Raw genomic sequence first — 13447 nt, forward strand, 5'->3', positions numbered from 1 at the left:
TGGCAAAGGACCTGAGCATGCTAGCTCAGGTGTTTCTTCCTCTTCTGAAAAGCCGCCAGTCCCACTCCTGTGGTAGTAACTCTTTAATCCATCAACCCATTAATTCATTAATCCATGAATAGATTAACCCATGAGGCCTCTGCCCTCGGGACCCAATCGCCTCTTAAAGGCCTGACCTGTCAATGTTGCCATACTGGGGACTCAGTTTCAACATCTAGCAGCTCTGTCTGCCACAGATTCTTCCACTCCACTGGGTCTGCTGTCAGACTGCTTGTGCTGCAGCCTGGACTTGTCAGAACCCCTTTCCGCTCTGTGCCCACTCAAAACTGTCAGCCTTATCAGGTGAATAATCCAGTAATGAGGTTAGAGGAACACACCAAAGTATGATTCATGTTGTCTTTAAAATCCAAAGAAATCCACTAAGCATTGTGCCTCCTCCATAACCGGTGGGGCAAAGGATAAGCATGATCTCTCCCTTTTCCTTTTAATGTTTGTTTTTTTTCTTTCTGAGTCAGGGATCTCTCTCTGTCACCCAGGCTGGAGTACAGTGGCACAATCACAGCTCACTGCAGCCTTGACCCCCAGGCTCAAGCAATCCTCTCACCTCAGACTCCTGAGGAGCAGCTGGGACTATAGGTGCATGCCACTGTGCCTGGATTATTATTTTTTTCCATAGAGATGGAGTCTCACTATGTTGCCCAGGCTGGTCTCAAACTCCTGGGCTCAAGCGATCCTCCTACCTCGGCCTCCCAAAATGCTGGTATTACAGGCATGAACCGCTGTGCCTGGCCGATCTTCCTTTAGAAGGAGATATTCCAACAAACCACTGGACCCTCAGGAACTTCATCAGTATATCAGGACCCTCATCAGTATATCAGGACCCTGGACTTCCCAGGGAATTATTTCCCAGCTTGTTGGCAAAGATGTGTTTTACCAGTGAATCTGAGCTCCTTTCTGTTCACTAGATCCAATTAGCATAATATCATCCAGGTAATGAACCCATGTGACTTTCTGTAGAACAGCAAGACAAACAAGGTTCCTCCAGATTATTTTTTTATTTATTTTTTTTTTTTGAGACGGAGTCTCGCTCTGTCGCCCAGGCTGGAGTGCAGTGGCCGGATCTCAGCTCACTGCAAGCTCCGCCTCCCGGGTTTACGCCATTCTCTCGCCTCAGCCTCCCGAGTAGCTGGGACTACAGGCGCCCGCCATCTCGCCCGGCTAATTTTTTGTATTTTTTTAGTAGAGACGGGGTTTCACCGTGTTAGCCAGGATGGTCTCGATCTCCTGACCTCGTGATCCGCCCGTCTCGGCCTCCCAAAGTGCTGGGATTACAGGCTTGAGCCACCGCGCCCGGCCCCTCCAGATTATATTACGACAGCAGGAGTTGACTTAGCCCTGAGGCAGACAGTTAAGATATATTGCTTTCCTTGACACACGAAGGCAAACTACTTTTAGTTATTTTTGCTGATATGGAAGGGGAGTAGTGAAAGAATTTTCTAGGTCATTAGCTCTAAATGAGGTGCTGGAAAGTGTTGCCTTTGGAGCAGCCAACCCGCAGGAACCCTGCTGAGAGAAGGCAGGGTGGTAAATATGTCAACCTCACTTGGCTCCTGTATTAGGGTTCTCCAGAGAGACAGAACCAATATATAAATATCTAATATATCTATATCTACATATATATGTATTAAATAGATACATGAGAGGAGATTTGCTAGAGGAATTGGCCACTTGATTTATGGAGGCTGAGAGGTCCCACAACAGGCCATATGCAAGCTGGACACCCTGGAATTCCAGTAGTGTGGCTCAGTCCAAGTCCAAAAGGCTCGGAATCAGGGAAGTAGATAGTGTAACTCCCAGTCCGAGGTTGTAAACCTGAGAACCCGGATGGCCATTGGTGTACATCCTGGAGTCCAAAGACCAGAGTGCCTGGGTTTCTGATGCCCAAGGCAGGAAAAGAACCCAGCTTCAGAGAAAGACTGATGCAGCTTTTCTGCTTGTGGTCCATCTGAGACCTCAGCTGATTGGATGGTGCCCACCTGCATTACTGAGGCTGGTGTTGTCCACTGAATCTACTCAGACTCACATGCTAATCTCTTCTGGAAACACCCTTACAATTCCTTTATTATTATTATTTTTCTTTTTGAGACTGAGTCTCCCTCTGTCACCCAGGCTGGAGTACAGTGGCATGATCTTGGCTCACTACAACTTTGCCTCCTGTGTTCAAGTGATTCTCCTGCCTCAGCCTCCTGAGTAGATGGGATTACAGGTGTGCACCACCATGCCAGCTATTTTTTTTTTTTTTTTGTATTTTTAGTAGAGATGGTGTTTTGCCATGTTGGCCAGGCTAGTCTCAAACTCCTGACCTCAGTGATCCACCCGCCTCAGCTTCCCAAAGTGCTGGGATTACAGGTGTGAGCCACTGCATCTGTCCTCTAGGTACTCCTTAATCCAGTCAAGTGGATACTTAAAAAAAATTTTTTTTTTTTTTGAGACAGGGTCTCTCTCTCTGTCACCCAAGCTGGAATGCAGCAGGCCCGAGAGATACTCCCTAGGCTCCCAAGCTGCTGGGACTACAGGCACGTAACACCACAAATAGCTAATTTTTTTGTATTTTTTGTCAAGACAGGGTTTTACCATGTTGCCCAGTCTGGTCTTGAACTCCTGGGCTCAAGTGATCTACCCGTCCTGGCCTCCCATAGTGCTGAGATTACCAGGTGTGAGCCATCATGCCCAGCCTTTAAGACATTTTTTAAAAACCTAATGTTGTGAAAGACCAATTTGAGCCAATAGAATACATTACTTCAGAGAATGGGAGACGTATAATGCAAGAAATAGAACTAAAAAAAAAAAAAAGACCTTCCTAAGCTAAGCTCCAGAAGATAGGCGATTTATTTTCTGAAAAAAAGAACAGAAACAGATGGCCACGAAAAAAGAACACTCAAAAAATACGAAAAAATTCTCAAAAATTAAAATCATGATTGCCAAAATGAAAACTTAAAATAGAAGGACTGAATGAAGTAGAAGATTGTATAGTGATGTAAAAGATATGGACAAAGAGATATTCCAAAATATGGAGCCATAATGAGGGAAAGTGAAAAAGCAGAACTCACTATCAATCTAATAGAAGTTCCAGGAGGAGAGAATGGTGAATGAAGAGAAAGCACTTAGAGAAATGAAAGATAATTTCCTTGAACTGAAGAAAAATTCAAGTGTTCGTATTGAAAAAGACACTAGTACCAAAGACAATGAATGAAAAACAGAGGATCACACTTAAACATATTATGGTGAGATTTCAGGATGTCGAGTTTAAAAAAGAAAACCCTAAAGTTTTCCAGAGAAGAAATACAAGTGTCTTAGGTGGAAATGAAGAACAAATTGGCATCAGATATATCTAAAGTAACATGGCTAAAACACAATGAAACAGTGACCCCAAATTTATAAGGAAAACTGATTTCAACCTAGAAACTGACATCCAGTCAAACAGGCAGCTGTGAGAATAAAACAAAAAGCACTCACAAAGTTTATCTCTACGTATACCTTTTCTGAAAAAATTAATTGAGGATATACTCCTTCCAATCGGAACAGGAATCCAAGAAGGAGACATGGAGCCCAAGAACAAGGGCACTCACCTAGTAAATCATTGAGAAGGAAGCTCAGGTGTCATTTGTGTAACAGGCTTAGAAAGTCATCAGTTCAAGGCCAGATGCGGTGGCTCACGCCTGTCATCCCAGCAATTCAGGAGGCTGAGGCGGGTGGATCACTTGAGTTCAGGAGTTCAAGACCAGCCTGTGCAACATGGCAAACCCTGTCTCTACTAAAACTACAAAAAAATTAACTGCATGTGGTGGTGGCAGGCGTCTATTCCTAGCTACTTGCAAGGCTGAGGCAGGAGGATCACTTGAACCCAGGAGGCGGAGGTTGAGATCGCACCACTGCACTCTAGCCTGGGCAAGAGCACAAGACTCCATCTTAAAGAAAAAAAAAAGGAAGAAGGTCATCAGTTCATATTAAAACAGGAAGTCAAGGGGCTGCAAGAATAATATATATATTTTTTGAGACAGGGTCTTGCTCTGTCACCCAGGCTGGAGTTCTGTGGTGCCATCATAGCTCAAGGTAGCCTTGATGTCCTGGGTTCAAGTGATCTCCTTGAGCCCAGTAGCTAGGACTCACCCTCTTGAGTAGCTAGGACTACGGGCATGTGCCACCATGCCCAGCTAATTTTTTAATTTTAATTTTTGTAGAGATGGGGTCTCACTATGTTGCCCAGGCTGGTCTCGAACTCCTGGTCTCGAGGCATCTGCCCACCTCGGCCTCCAAAAGTTCTGGGATTACAGAGGTGGGCAGATGGCTTGAGCTCAGGAATTTGACATGAGCCTGAGCAACATGGCAAAACCCCGTCTCTACTAAAAATACGAAAACTAGCTGGGCATAGCGGCACATGCCTGTAGTCCCAGCTACTCAGGAGGCTGAGGTGAGAGGATCACCTGAGCATGGGAGGATGAGGCTGCAGTAAGCCATGATCACACCAGTGTACTCCAGTTGGGTGATAGAGTGACACTCTGCCTTTAAAAAAAAAAAAAGAAGCTAACTAAAATATGATATGATTTCGAGCTATGTATTGAATTTGGAAAAAATATTCTGTTAAATCATGGCAGATTTAATAACAGAGAATATATTCCCTTTTCTATGGGTTTAGTCATATTCCTCGTTTTTGCAGTGCACCTATATACAAAACACGAAAGAATCATAGTTAACAGAATGGAGAGGTAAGGGCAGTGGCCGCACTGAATAGAAATCAGGGAAGGGAAGCGAGGTGGGAAGCCCTGTAGATGCCGCATGTCCTCATCTTACAGAGTGGCCCTCAGGAGGGCTGAAAAGGGAGCGTGGTTACCCCTGGGGAGTGGGAGTGGAGCAGGAGCTGGGGGAGAGGAGGAAGGAGACCTCTACTGCAGCCCCTGGCTTCTACAGGTGCCTGGCTTTGGTCTCTAGCGTCAGGCAGAGCAGGCTTTACTAGCGAAGCCAGATTCTCGACTACCACTCCCTGTTTGAGACCCATGGCCCTTGGTCCTCATTTCTGCCTCACTCAGCTCTCTCTGTTTCTGGTCCATGTAAGTAATTGTCCTGTTTCTGAACCATGCTATAGCTTTTTTGGTTTTCTCTTTGTGTATTAGTTTGACATTGTTAAATATGTGCAGCAGATGGCATGCATCTTACAGGGCCATCTTGGCTGGAAAGCCATCATACTGCTCCTATAATTTTTTAAAAAATGAGATCTTAAAATACAAAAAGGGCATTCCTTTCTACTGGTAGCATCTCTTCTGCCACATACTGATACTGTTTAGTTATTATTTTCTGTACATCTGCAAAACCAGAGTGTATCTTTCAAATCAATACAGGATCTCTTTTCTGAACTCCAACACATGGGTATTCCATGAGGGAAACTGAGGCACAGAGAAGGAAATCATAGGAGTTCTGGTCGTTCACCCTCCCTCCACCTGTGAGTGCTCCTGCAAACCCTCAAGCCTTGCTTCAGGGAAGAGCACATTCAAATACCACAGTGGTCAGAGATGTCAATATATAATCCCCACGTGCTATATGTTTACACCATCTCCTGTATTTTGACAAGCATCCCCTTCAGGTCTCTTTAAGTCACTCCTGCTCCCGTTTCCTTCCGTTCAATCCCTAGTGGAGGTGACCATACTCCTGGTCATCGTCCACCTTCTTCTCCTCCTCCCACTCCCTTCTCTGTGCAGAGACCTTTGTATAGCAAGTAATCATTATTTAGTCACCCTCTAGCCATCTCTTTCCCTAGCTGACTCATTCCTTAACAGTGCGTTCTAGGTCTTATTGTTTTGAGCTATTAGTCATCCTGGTGGCTTTTCTTTGAAATCCTCCCCAAGTGCCTTCCCTTTCCTTTATGCTGTGGAGGTTGAATGGGACCCACACTCTGCCAAGCATTTCCAGGAGGGCTGAGGACATAATCTAGTTTATGATTCTATAAGACACAATAAGTAAACCATTGACAATTATGCCCTAACAAATAAACAGTCAATCTTGGGGCTGCCTTCCTGTGTTTGAATATTTGTATTATGTTTCTTGCTCAGAGCCTGTTTGTTATCCGCCGGGCTGGGGAATTGAATGCTCCTTTCCTCTCTAATATCCATTCTTTCCTTTGTTTGTGCTAGAACCCCCACTTATTAGCTGGGCACACGCCCACCCAGAATAAAGACTATCTCCTAGCCTCCCGATTACTAGATGAGACTATGAGACCAAATTTTGGCCAATGGGATGTTAATGGAAGTGTTGGATGTAATTGCTGATAAAGATTTTTATTCATTTATTTATTCTGGAGACAAAATCTTGCTTTTACTGCTCAAGCTGGAGTGCAGTGGTGCCATCAAAGCTCACTGCAGCCTCGACCTCTCAGGGTCAAGTGATCCTCCCACCTCAGCCTCCAGAGTAGCTGGGACCACAAGTGTCAGCCACCATGCCCAAATAATTAAAAATGTTTGTAGACACAAGGTCTCCCTATGTTGCCCATCCTGGTCTCACAAACTCCCAGGCTCAAGCAATTCTCCTGCCTCGGCCTCCCAAAGTGCTGGGATTATAGGGGTAAGCCACAAAGGCCAGTCTGAGAAGTGTTTTTAAATGATAAGGTGTAGGTTCATTTTTGCACCTTCCTCCTCCTCACTGCTTGGAAAAGGAGATGAGATGGTAGGAGCCAAGCAGCCTTCCAGGACCAGGAAGCAGACAGAGCAAGAGGGAGGAGCTATGCAATGAAAGGAGCCTGAATCCAGGTGATTATGCAACCCTGGGCTGCCTACTTTCCAGCTTATTTTATGTGTGAGAGAAACTGATTTCTGTATTTCTGAACTGCTGGGGTTTGTGTGTGTGTGTGTGTGTGTGTGTGTGTGTCTGAGTGTGTGGGCATAGGGTGGGATGAGTGTTTGTTTATTTCATATAACTAAACCTAATTCTAACCGATGCAATGGCCCTTAGAGAGTGTTTCTATTTCTTGTTTGCTTTTACTTACATAAGTTGTTATAGATGGAAAATGTCTAACTGGTGGTGCTTTACTTTCCTCTGTGTGTGACTAGCTCAGGTATACCAGATGCTTATTCTATACCAGGCACTTTTTATGTCTTGTCTCATTCAATCTTGACATAAACCTCTGATACTACTATTATTTCCATTTTAAATGAGTGTACACCAACACTCAGAGGTTAAGTAAAATGTTTGAGGTCACAGAGTTGGTAAATAGCAGACCCAGGATTTGCATCTGGGTGGCCTGGCTCCAGAGACCCTGTCTTGAGTGCCACACCATGGAACTCTTTGAAAACTGACTGTATTCCCCAAGAACCTACTGAAAAGGTGTTAATAATTGCACCCTCTCTTGAGTCCGTGCTATGTGCAGGTACTGCATTGTACAGAAAGCAAATTCTAGAAAGGCTGCCCGGCCCTGAGTATAGGGAGAGTGATGTTGATGTCAGTGAAGTGGCGAAGGGCTTGTATCATGCTGCAGCCTTGCCTTGTCCCAGGCACCTTTCAGTGCTGCTGGCTTCTGCAGTTCCCTTTTCTCTTCATTGATTTATTTTGAAATGGTGGTTGATAGGGGACTTCTTTTTTTTTTTGACAGTCTCACTGTCTTGCCCAGGCTGGAGTGCAGTGGTGTGATCTCAGCTCCCCGCCTCCTGGGTTTCCTCCCACCTCCAGCTCCCGGGTTCAACCTCCGCCTCCCAGGTTCAAACAACTCTCCTGCCTCAGCCTCCCAAGTACCTGGGATTACAGGCATGTGCCACCATGACTGGCTAATTTTTGTATTTTTAGTAGAGATGGGGTTTCACCATGTTGATCAGGTAGGTCTCGAACTCCTACCTCAAGTCATCCACCCGCCTTGGCCTCCCAAAGTGCTGGTATTATAGGTGTGAGCCACCATGCCAGGCCAGATGACTTCCTTTTGAAATTCAGTAATCCAGGACTCTTTTTTGTACTTTAGTCTAAATATTCTTCCTAAATTGTTTCGTATGGACTTTCCTGTTGTTTGATGTTGAGAATTTTTTGGTATCATAAAAATCTTACTCATCATATATAAATGATACTATTTCTGGAAAGTGGTGACACTGAGGTACATCTTGTCTTACTGACTCACATTCAAACTCATTATAAGACAAAAGAATATGAGGTATAAAAATAAGGTCATTTATCAGCTCCAGGCTAGTACCTGAAAATAATTAGAGATGAGCTAAGCTACAAGTAAAGTCAAATAATTAAAAGATTTTTTAAACTGTTACTTTTATAAACTAACAGACTAAACTTTTTAAAAACAGTATCACAGGCCAGGTGAGGTGGCTCACACCTATAATCCCAGCACTTTGGGAGGCCGAGGTGGGCACATCTCTTGAGCCCAGGAGTTTGAGACCAATTTGGGCAGCATAGTGAGACCCTGTATTAGTCTGTTTTCATGCTGTTGGTAAAGACATACCGGAGACTGGAAATTGACCAAGGAGAGAGGTTTAATGGAGAACCCACAGTTCCATGTGACTGGGGAAGCCTCACAGTCATGGCCGAAGGCAAGGAGGAGGAAGTCACATCTTATGTGGCAGGCAAAGAGACAGCTTGTGCAGGGAACTCCCCTTGATAAAACCATCAGATCTCATGGGACTTACTCACTGTCACAAGAACAGCATAGGAAAGGCCTGCCCCCATGATTCAGTTACCTCCCACAGGACCCCTCCCACAACACGAGGGAATTCAAGATGAGAGTTGGGTGGGGACACAGCCAAACCATATCAGACTCCCTCTCTACAAAAGTAAACAAAAATTAGCTGAGCATGGTGGCACATACTGGTGGTCCCAGCTACTCGGGAGGCTGAGACAGGAGGACTGTCCAGCCCCAGAGGTTGAGGCTGCAGTGAGCCAAGGCTGCACCACTGCATTCTAGCGTGGAATGAATATATATATATATTCCTTTCTAGACTAAAGCCTTTAGAAAATTCAATACTCAATATAATTAATAATCAGGGCCGGGCACAGTGACTCATGCCTGTAATCCTAGCACTTTGGGAGGCCGAGGTCGGCAGATTGCCTGAGCTCAGGAGTTCAAGACCAGCCTGGCTAACATGGAGAAACCCCGTCTGTACTGAAAATACAAAAGATATACATATATTTAATAAACATTTGATTACTGACACGTGAAAACGGCAGTTCTTATTTGTCCTCCCTACTCTTTAGTTATTCTTGAATGGGAGAAGACAGGTTTCCATTTCCATATCAAACAATTATGAAAGCATGGTGAACATCTGATGCAAATTAGGCTACCCTTTCCTGTAAAATTCTGTCATAAGTTGGACAAAGGCCAATCTGTAGGTTGTATCTGTATAATTCTTGAATATCAACCTCACCTTTCTTCTGAGTCTTGCACATAAAAACATAGCTCGGAACCTAGAATGAATGCTACATATTACGATTTTGAACCAGTATTCCAAATTAGATTCTCTGACGCTTTTTTTTTTTCTTGTTGATGCATTATAATAATACAGACAACACCAGTTGCAGGATATAAGAACTGCTTTTCATGGGAAAATTGGTTATCCAAATAATAGGCTAGTTCTTGAATATGGAAGCAGTATAGTTTCCTCAGTACCGTGAAGTACTATAAGAAGACATGATTAAGCATAACAGCAGCTTAAAAAGAAACAAACTGATTTTGATCACACACACACACAAAACTCTATGGCAACAATATGGCATACAAAAGAGAAAAAACATACTACAAATTCATGGAAATATTTAAGATGAAAATATAGAGAGCTCAACAGAAATAACGTAAAAAGCCCTAGGACAAAAACAGAAGCCTGGGCGGGGTGCGGTGGCTCATGCTTGGAATCCCAGCACTTTGGAAGGCTGTGGCAGGCGGATCATGAGGTCAAGAGATCAAGACCATCCTGGCCAACATGGTGAAACCCTGTCTCTATGAAAAATACAAAAATTTAACTGGATGTGGTGGCATGTGCCTGTAGTCCCAGCTACTCAGGAGGCTGAGGCAGGAGAATCGCTTGAACCCAGGAGGCTGAGTTTGCAGTGAGACAAGATAGCACCACTGCACTCCAGCCTGGTGACAGAGCAAGACTCCATTTCAAAAAAAAAAAAAAAAAAAAAAAAGCAAGCCTGGGCAAAGATGACAGATATATAATTCACAAAAAAGGAAGGGCAATTGCTAATAAACATAAGAAAGGCTCCTCTTGCAACCAAACAAAGAAATACAATTTGAAATGCAGAGTGGTTTTAAATAGCTTATATGAACAAATATTTAAAAATAATACACCGTCTGGTAGAAGTGATATTAGTGGATACCCTTCTTTGTTCTTGATCTTGGGGAAGAGCATTGGTCTGTCACCATGAAGTATGTTACTAGTTGTACATTTTTCATAGATGCTGTTGATCACATTGAGAAAGCTCCTTTCTATTCCTAAATTCCCTTTTGTTCCCTATTTCTACAGTAATACACAATATTGGCAACAATGCAACAAAACGGACACACTCTACTCTCCAGCGGGAGTGTAAGTTTGTATGCTTTCTCTAGAAGTCATTTTAACAATACTTATTAAATATTTTAATGTCATATTTTCTGTCAATGCTTTTATTTGTACATATCTGACTTAAGAAAATCTGATACACAGTTAAAGATTTAATTGCAAAGATATTCATCACAACGCTATTTATGATAATGACAAATTAAAAGTAACATAAGGTCAATATTAGAATGGTTAAGATAATTATGGTCAAACAAAAAAGAATAATATGCAGCCATTCAATTTCTGTTTACAGGCTGGACGCAGTGGCTCATGTCTGTCATCCCAGCACTTTGGGAGGCTGAGGCGGGTGGATCACCTGAGGTCAGGAGTTTGAGACCAGCCTGGCCAACATGGTGAAACTCCGTCTCTACTAAAAATACAGAAATTAGCTGGGCTTGGTGGCGCATGCCTTTAATCCCAACTACTCGGGAGGCTCAGGCGGGAGAATCGCTTGAACCTGGAGGCGGAGGTTGCAGTGAACCAAGATCATACCACTGCACTCCAGCCTGGGTGACAGAGGGAGACTCTGTTTAAAAAAAAAAAAAAGGGCGGGCGCGGTGGCTCACGCCTGTAATCCCAGCACTTTGGGAGGCTGAGGCGGGCGGATCACGAGGTCAGGAGATAGAGACTATCCTGGCTAACACAGTGAAACCCTGTCTCTACTAAAAATACAAAAAAATTAGCTGGGTATGGTGGCGGGCGCCTGTAGTCCCAGCTATTCCGGAGGCTGAGGCAGGAGAATGGCGTCAACCCAGGAGGCGAAGCTTGCAGTGAGCCGAGATCATGCCACTGCACTCCAGCCTGGGTGACAGAGCGAGACTCCGTCTCAGTAATAATAATAATAATAATTCTATTTGCAAAGGCTTTTTAATGCTATGGGGAAAAAACGAAAAAAATATAATAAAGATTAAAGATCAGGTCTGGTCTGGTCCATGAACTTGGTTTCAGAGCCAGGTAAGTGAGGTGAAGGGATTTAAGGTGACAGGGTCAGTATCCCGGTCAGGGACATGACATTGGAACCAGAGATCTGAGTGAAGACTCACGTTACAGTCACAAGACCAGAACACTGGGTTTAGTGAGGGAAGGGCTAGAACAAAATAGGAAAAAAAGAGAGAAAGGTCGTTAGTGGGGAAAGGTAGGCCAGAGAGCAGACAAAGACCACATGACCTTAATATGGAAAGCAAAATGTTTTGTGCAGGTCCACCCATGCTTAGCGCCACTGAGAAATCCAGCTCTCCAGTTTTCTATATGCAGAGAAAAAAGACAGGAAGGAAATATGCCAAAATAGTCACAGTGATTTTGTCTGAGTGGTGAATTATGGCTGATTCTTTGTTCTTTTTATATTTTCAAATTTTTATAATAGCACAGAAATATTTTTAAGAATTTCTGACTACAGAAAATTGGTTTTTTAATTCCCTGTGCCAAGTTCAGAAATATACCCTCATGGAAGAAGATAACTAAAAGAAGGAAACTACTTCAAGGTATGTCCTTTTAATCCATAGCCCAATTCCCAATTGCTTTGTAAATGGGCTTTTCTCCCCAGATCTCCTCAGGGCATTGCAATCATCTATACCAACTTGAGAATTTTCAAAAACATGTTTTTTCAAACTGTTGTCTCAAGTTTGGCAGCTGATGGGTAATTTTTTTTCTTTAATAACTGCTCTTATATATTCATTCATTCACTGTTTCCATTAGCTGTTGAGGGTACTACAAAGTGGAAGTTAGTCTCTTTACAGGTCTTATGTTCAGATTTCTTCTGTGGTATGTTTTCTTTCTCTTTCTTTCTTCCTGCTTTACCTTCCTTCCTTCCTTCCTTCCTTCCTTCCTTCCTCCCTCCCTCCCTCCTCCCTCCCCTCCCTCCCCTCCCCTCCCCTCCCCCCTCTCTCTCTCTCTCCTCTCTCTCTCTCTCTTTCTTTCTTTCTTCCTGTTTGTTTGTAGAGAGGGGTCTCGCTATGCTGCCAGGACTGGTTTCGAACTCCTGTGGGCTCAAGCAATCCACACACCTTGGCCTCCGAAAGTGCTGGGATTATAGGTATGAGCCACCATGCCTGGCCAGGTGGTATGTTTTCTAGGAATAGTGCAAATGAAGTGAGGCAGGAATCTTAAAAGAATGAAAGAATACTATAGAAGCCTGATTTCTGCCTGAAGAGATCAGGCTGACTTGGCAAAGGAGGTGACATTTGAACTTTACCTTTTTTTTTTTTTTTTTTGAGACAGAGTCTTGCTCTGTTGCCCAGGCTGGAGTGCAGTGGCCGGATCTCAGCTCACTGCAAGCTCCGCCTCCTGGGTTTATGCCATTCTCCTGCCTCAGCCTCCCGAGTAGCTGGGACTACAGGCGCCCGCCACTTCGCCCGGCTAGTTTTTTGTATTTTTTAGTAGAGACGGGGTTTCACTATGTTAGCCAGGATGGTCTCAATCTCCTGACCTCGTGATCCGCCCGTCTCGGCCTCCCAAAGTGCTGGGATTACAGGCTTGAGCCACCGCGCCCGGCCTGAACTTTACCTTAAAGTAAATGGATTCCACCAGGTAGAGAGGGGACAGTGTCATAACCTTCCTGGGTCAAGAACTATGTGTATCTTGTTCACTACTGATTGCCAAGAAACTAGCGTTGGCCCTGACACCCAGTAGGTGTTGCACAAATATTTATTTAATGAAAGTTTGAGGGCAGGGTAGAGATAAGAGACTTAGCATAATCAAATTCTCAGAGGCAGAGAAACCAGGTTTATTCATACAAAAGCTAGTTAACTCTTGTGGAAGGATAAGCCATATGAATAGCAATACTGGAAATTTAAACTGGACAGCTATATTGAGTCATAGTTGTGCTAGATTAAAAAGTACTCAGTTAATAGATAATCATGATGGTGGTGGCCAGG

General features: G+C 43.9%; 1 long non-coding RNA gene across 5 annotated transcripts in view; it reads left to right on the top strand.

The window, feature by feature from the left end:
* The window catches only part of LOC117098187, a 52855-nt gene that overhangs the window by 29712 nt on the left and 9696 nt on the right, over window positions 1-13447 (top strand). For 3 of the 5 annotated variants that reach the window (XR_004443249.1, XR_004443243.1, XR_004443254.1), the window contains exons 3-4: window positions 10500-10559; window positions 11938-12055. This is a non-coding gene — a long non-coding RNA (uncharacterized LOC117098187). The remainder of the gene's footprint in view (window positions 1-10499; window positions 10560-11937; window positions 12056-13447) is intronic. The other 2 variants (XR_004443247.1, XR_004443258.1) reach the window with 1 other exon arrangement.

Source organism: Trachypithecus francoisi, unplaced genomic scaffold, assembly GCF_009764315.1.
Source record: "Trachypithecus francoisi isolate TF-2019V2 unplaced genomic scaffold, Tfra_2.0 Contig01461, whole genome shotgun sequence".
Taxonomy (NCBI): Eukaryota; Metazoa; Chordata; class Mammalia; order Primates; family Cercopithecidae; genus Trachypithecus; species Trachypithecus francoisi.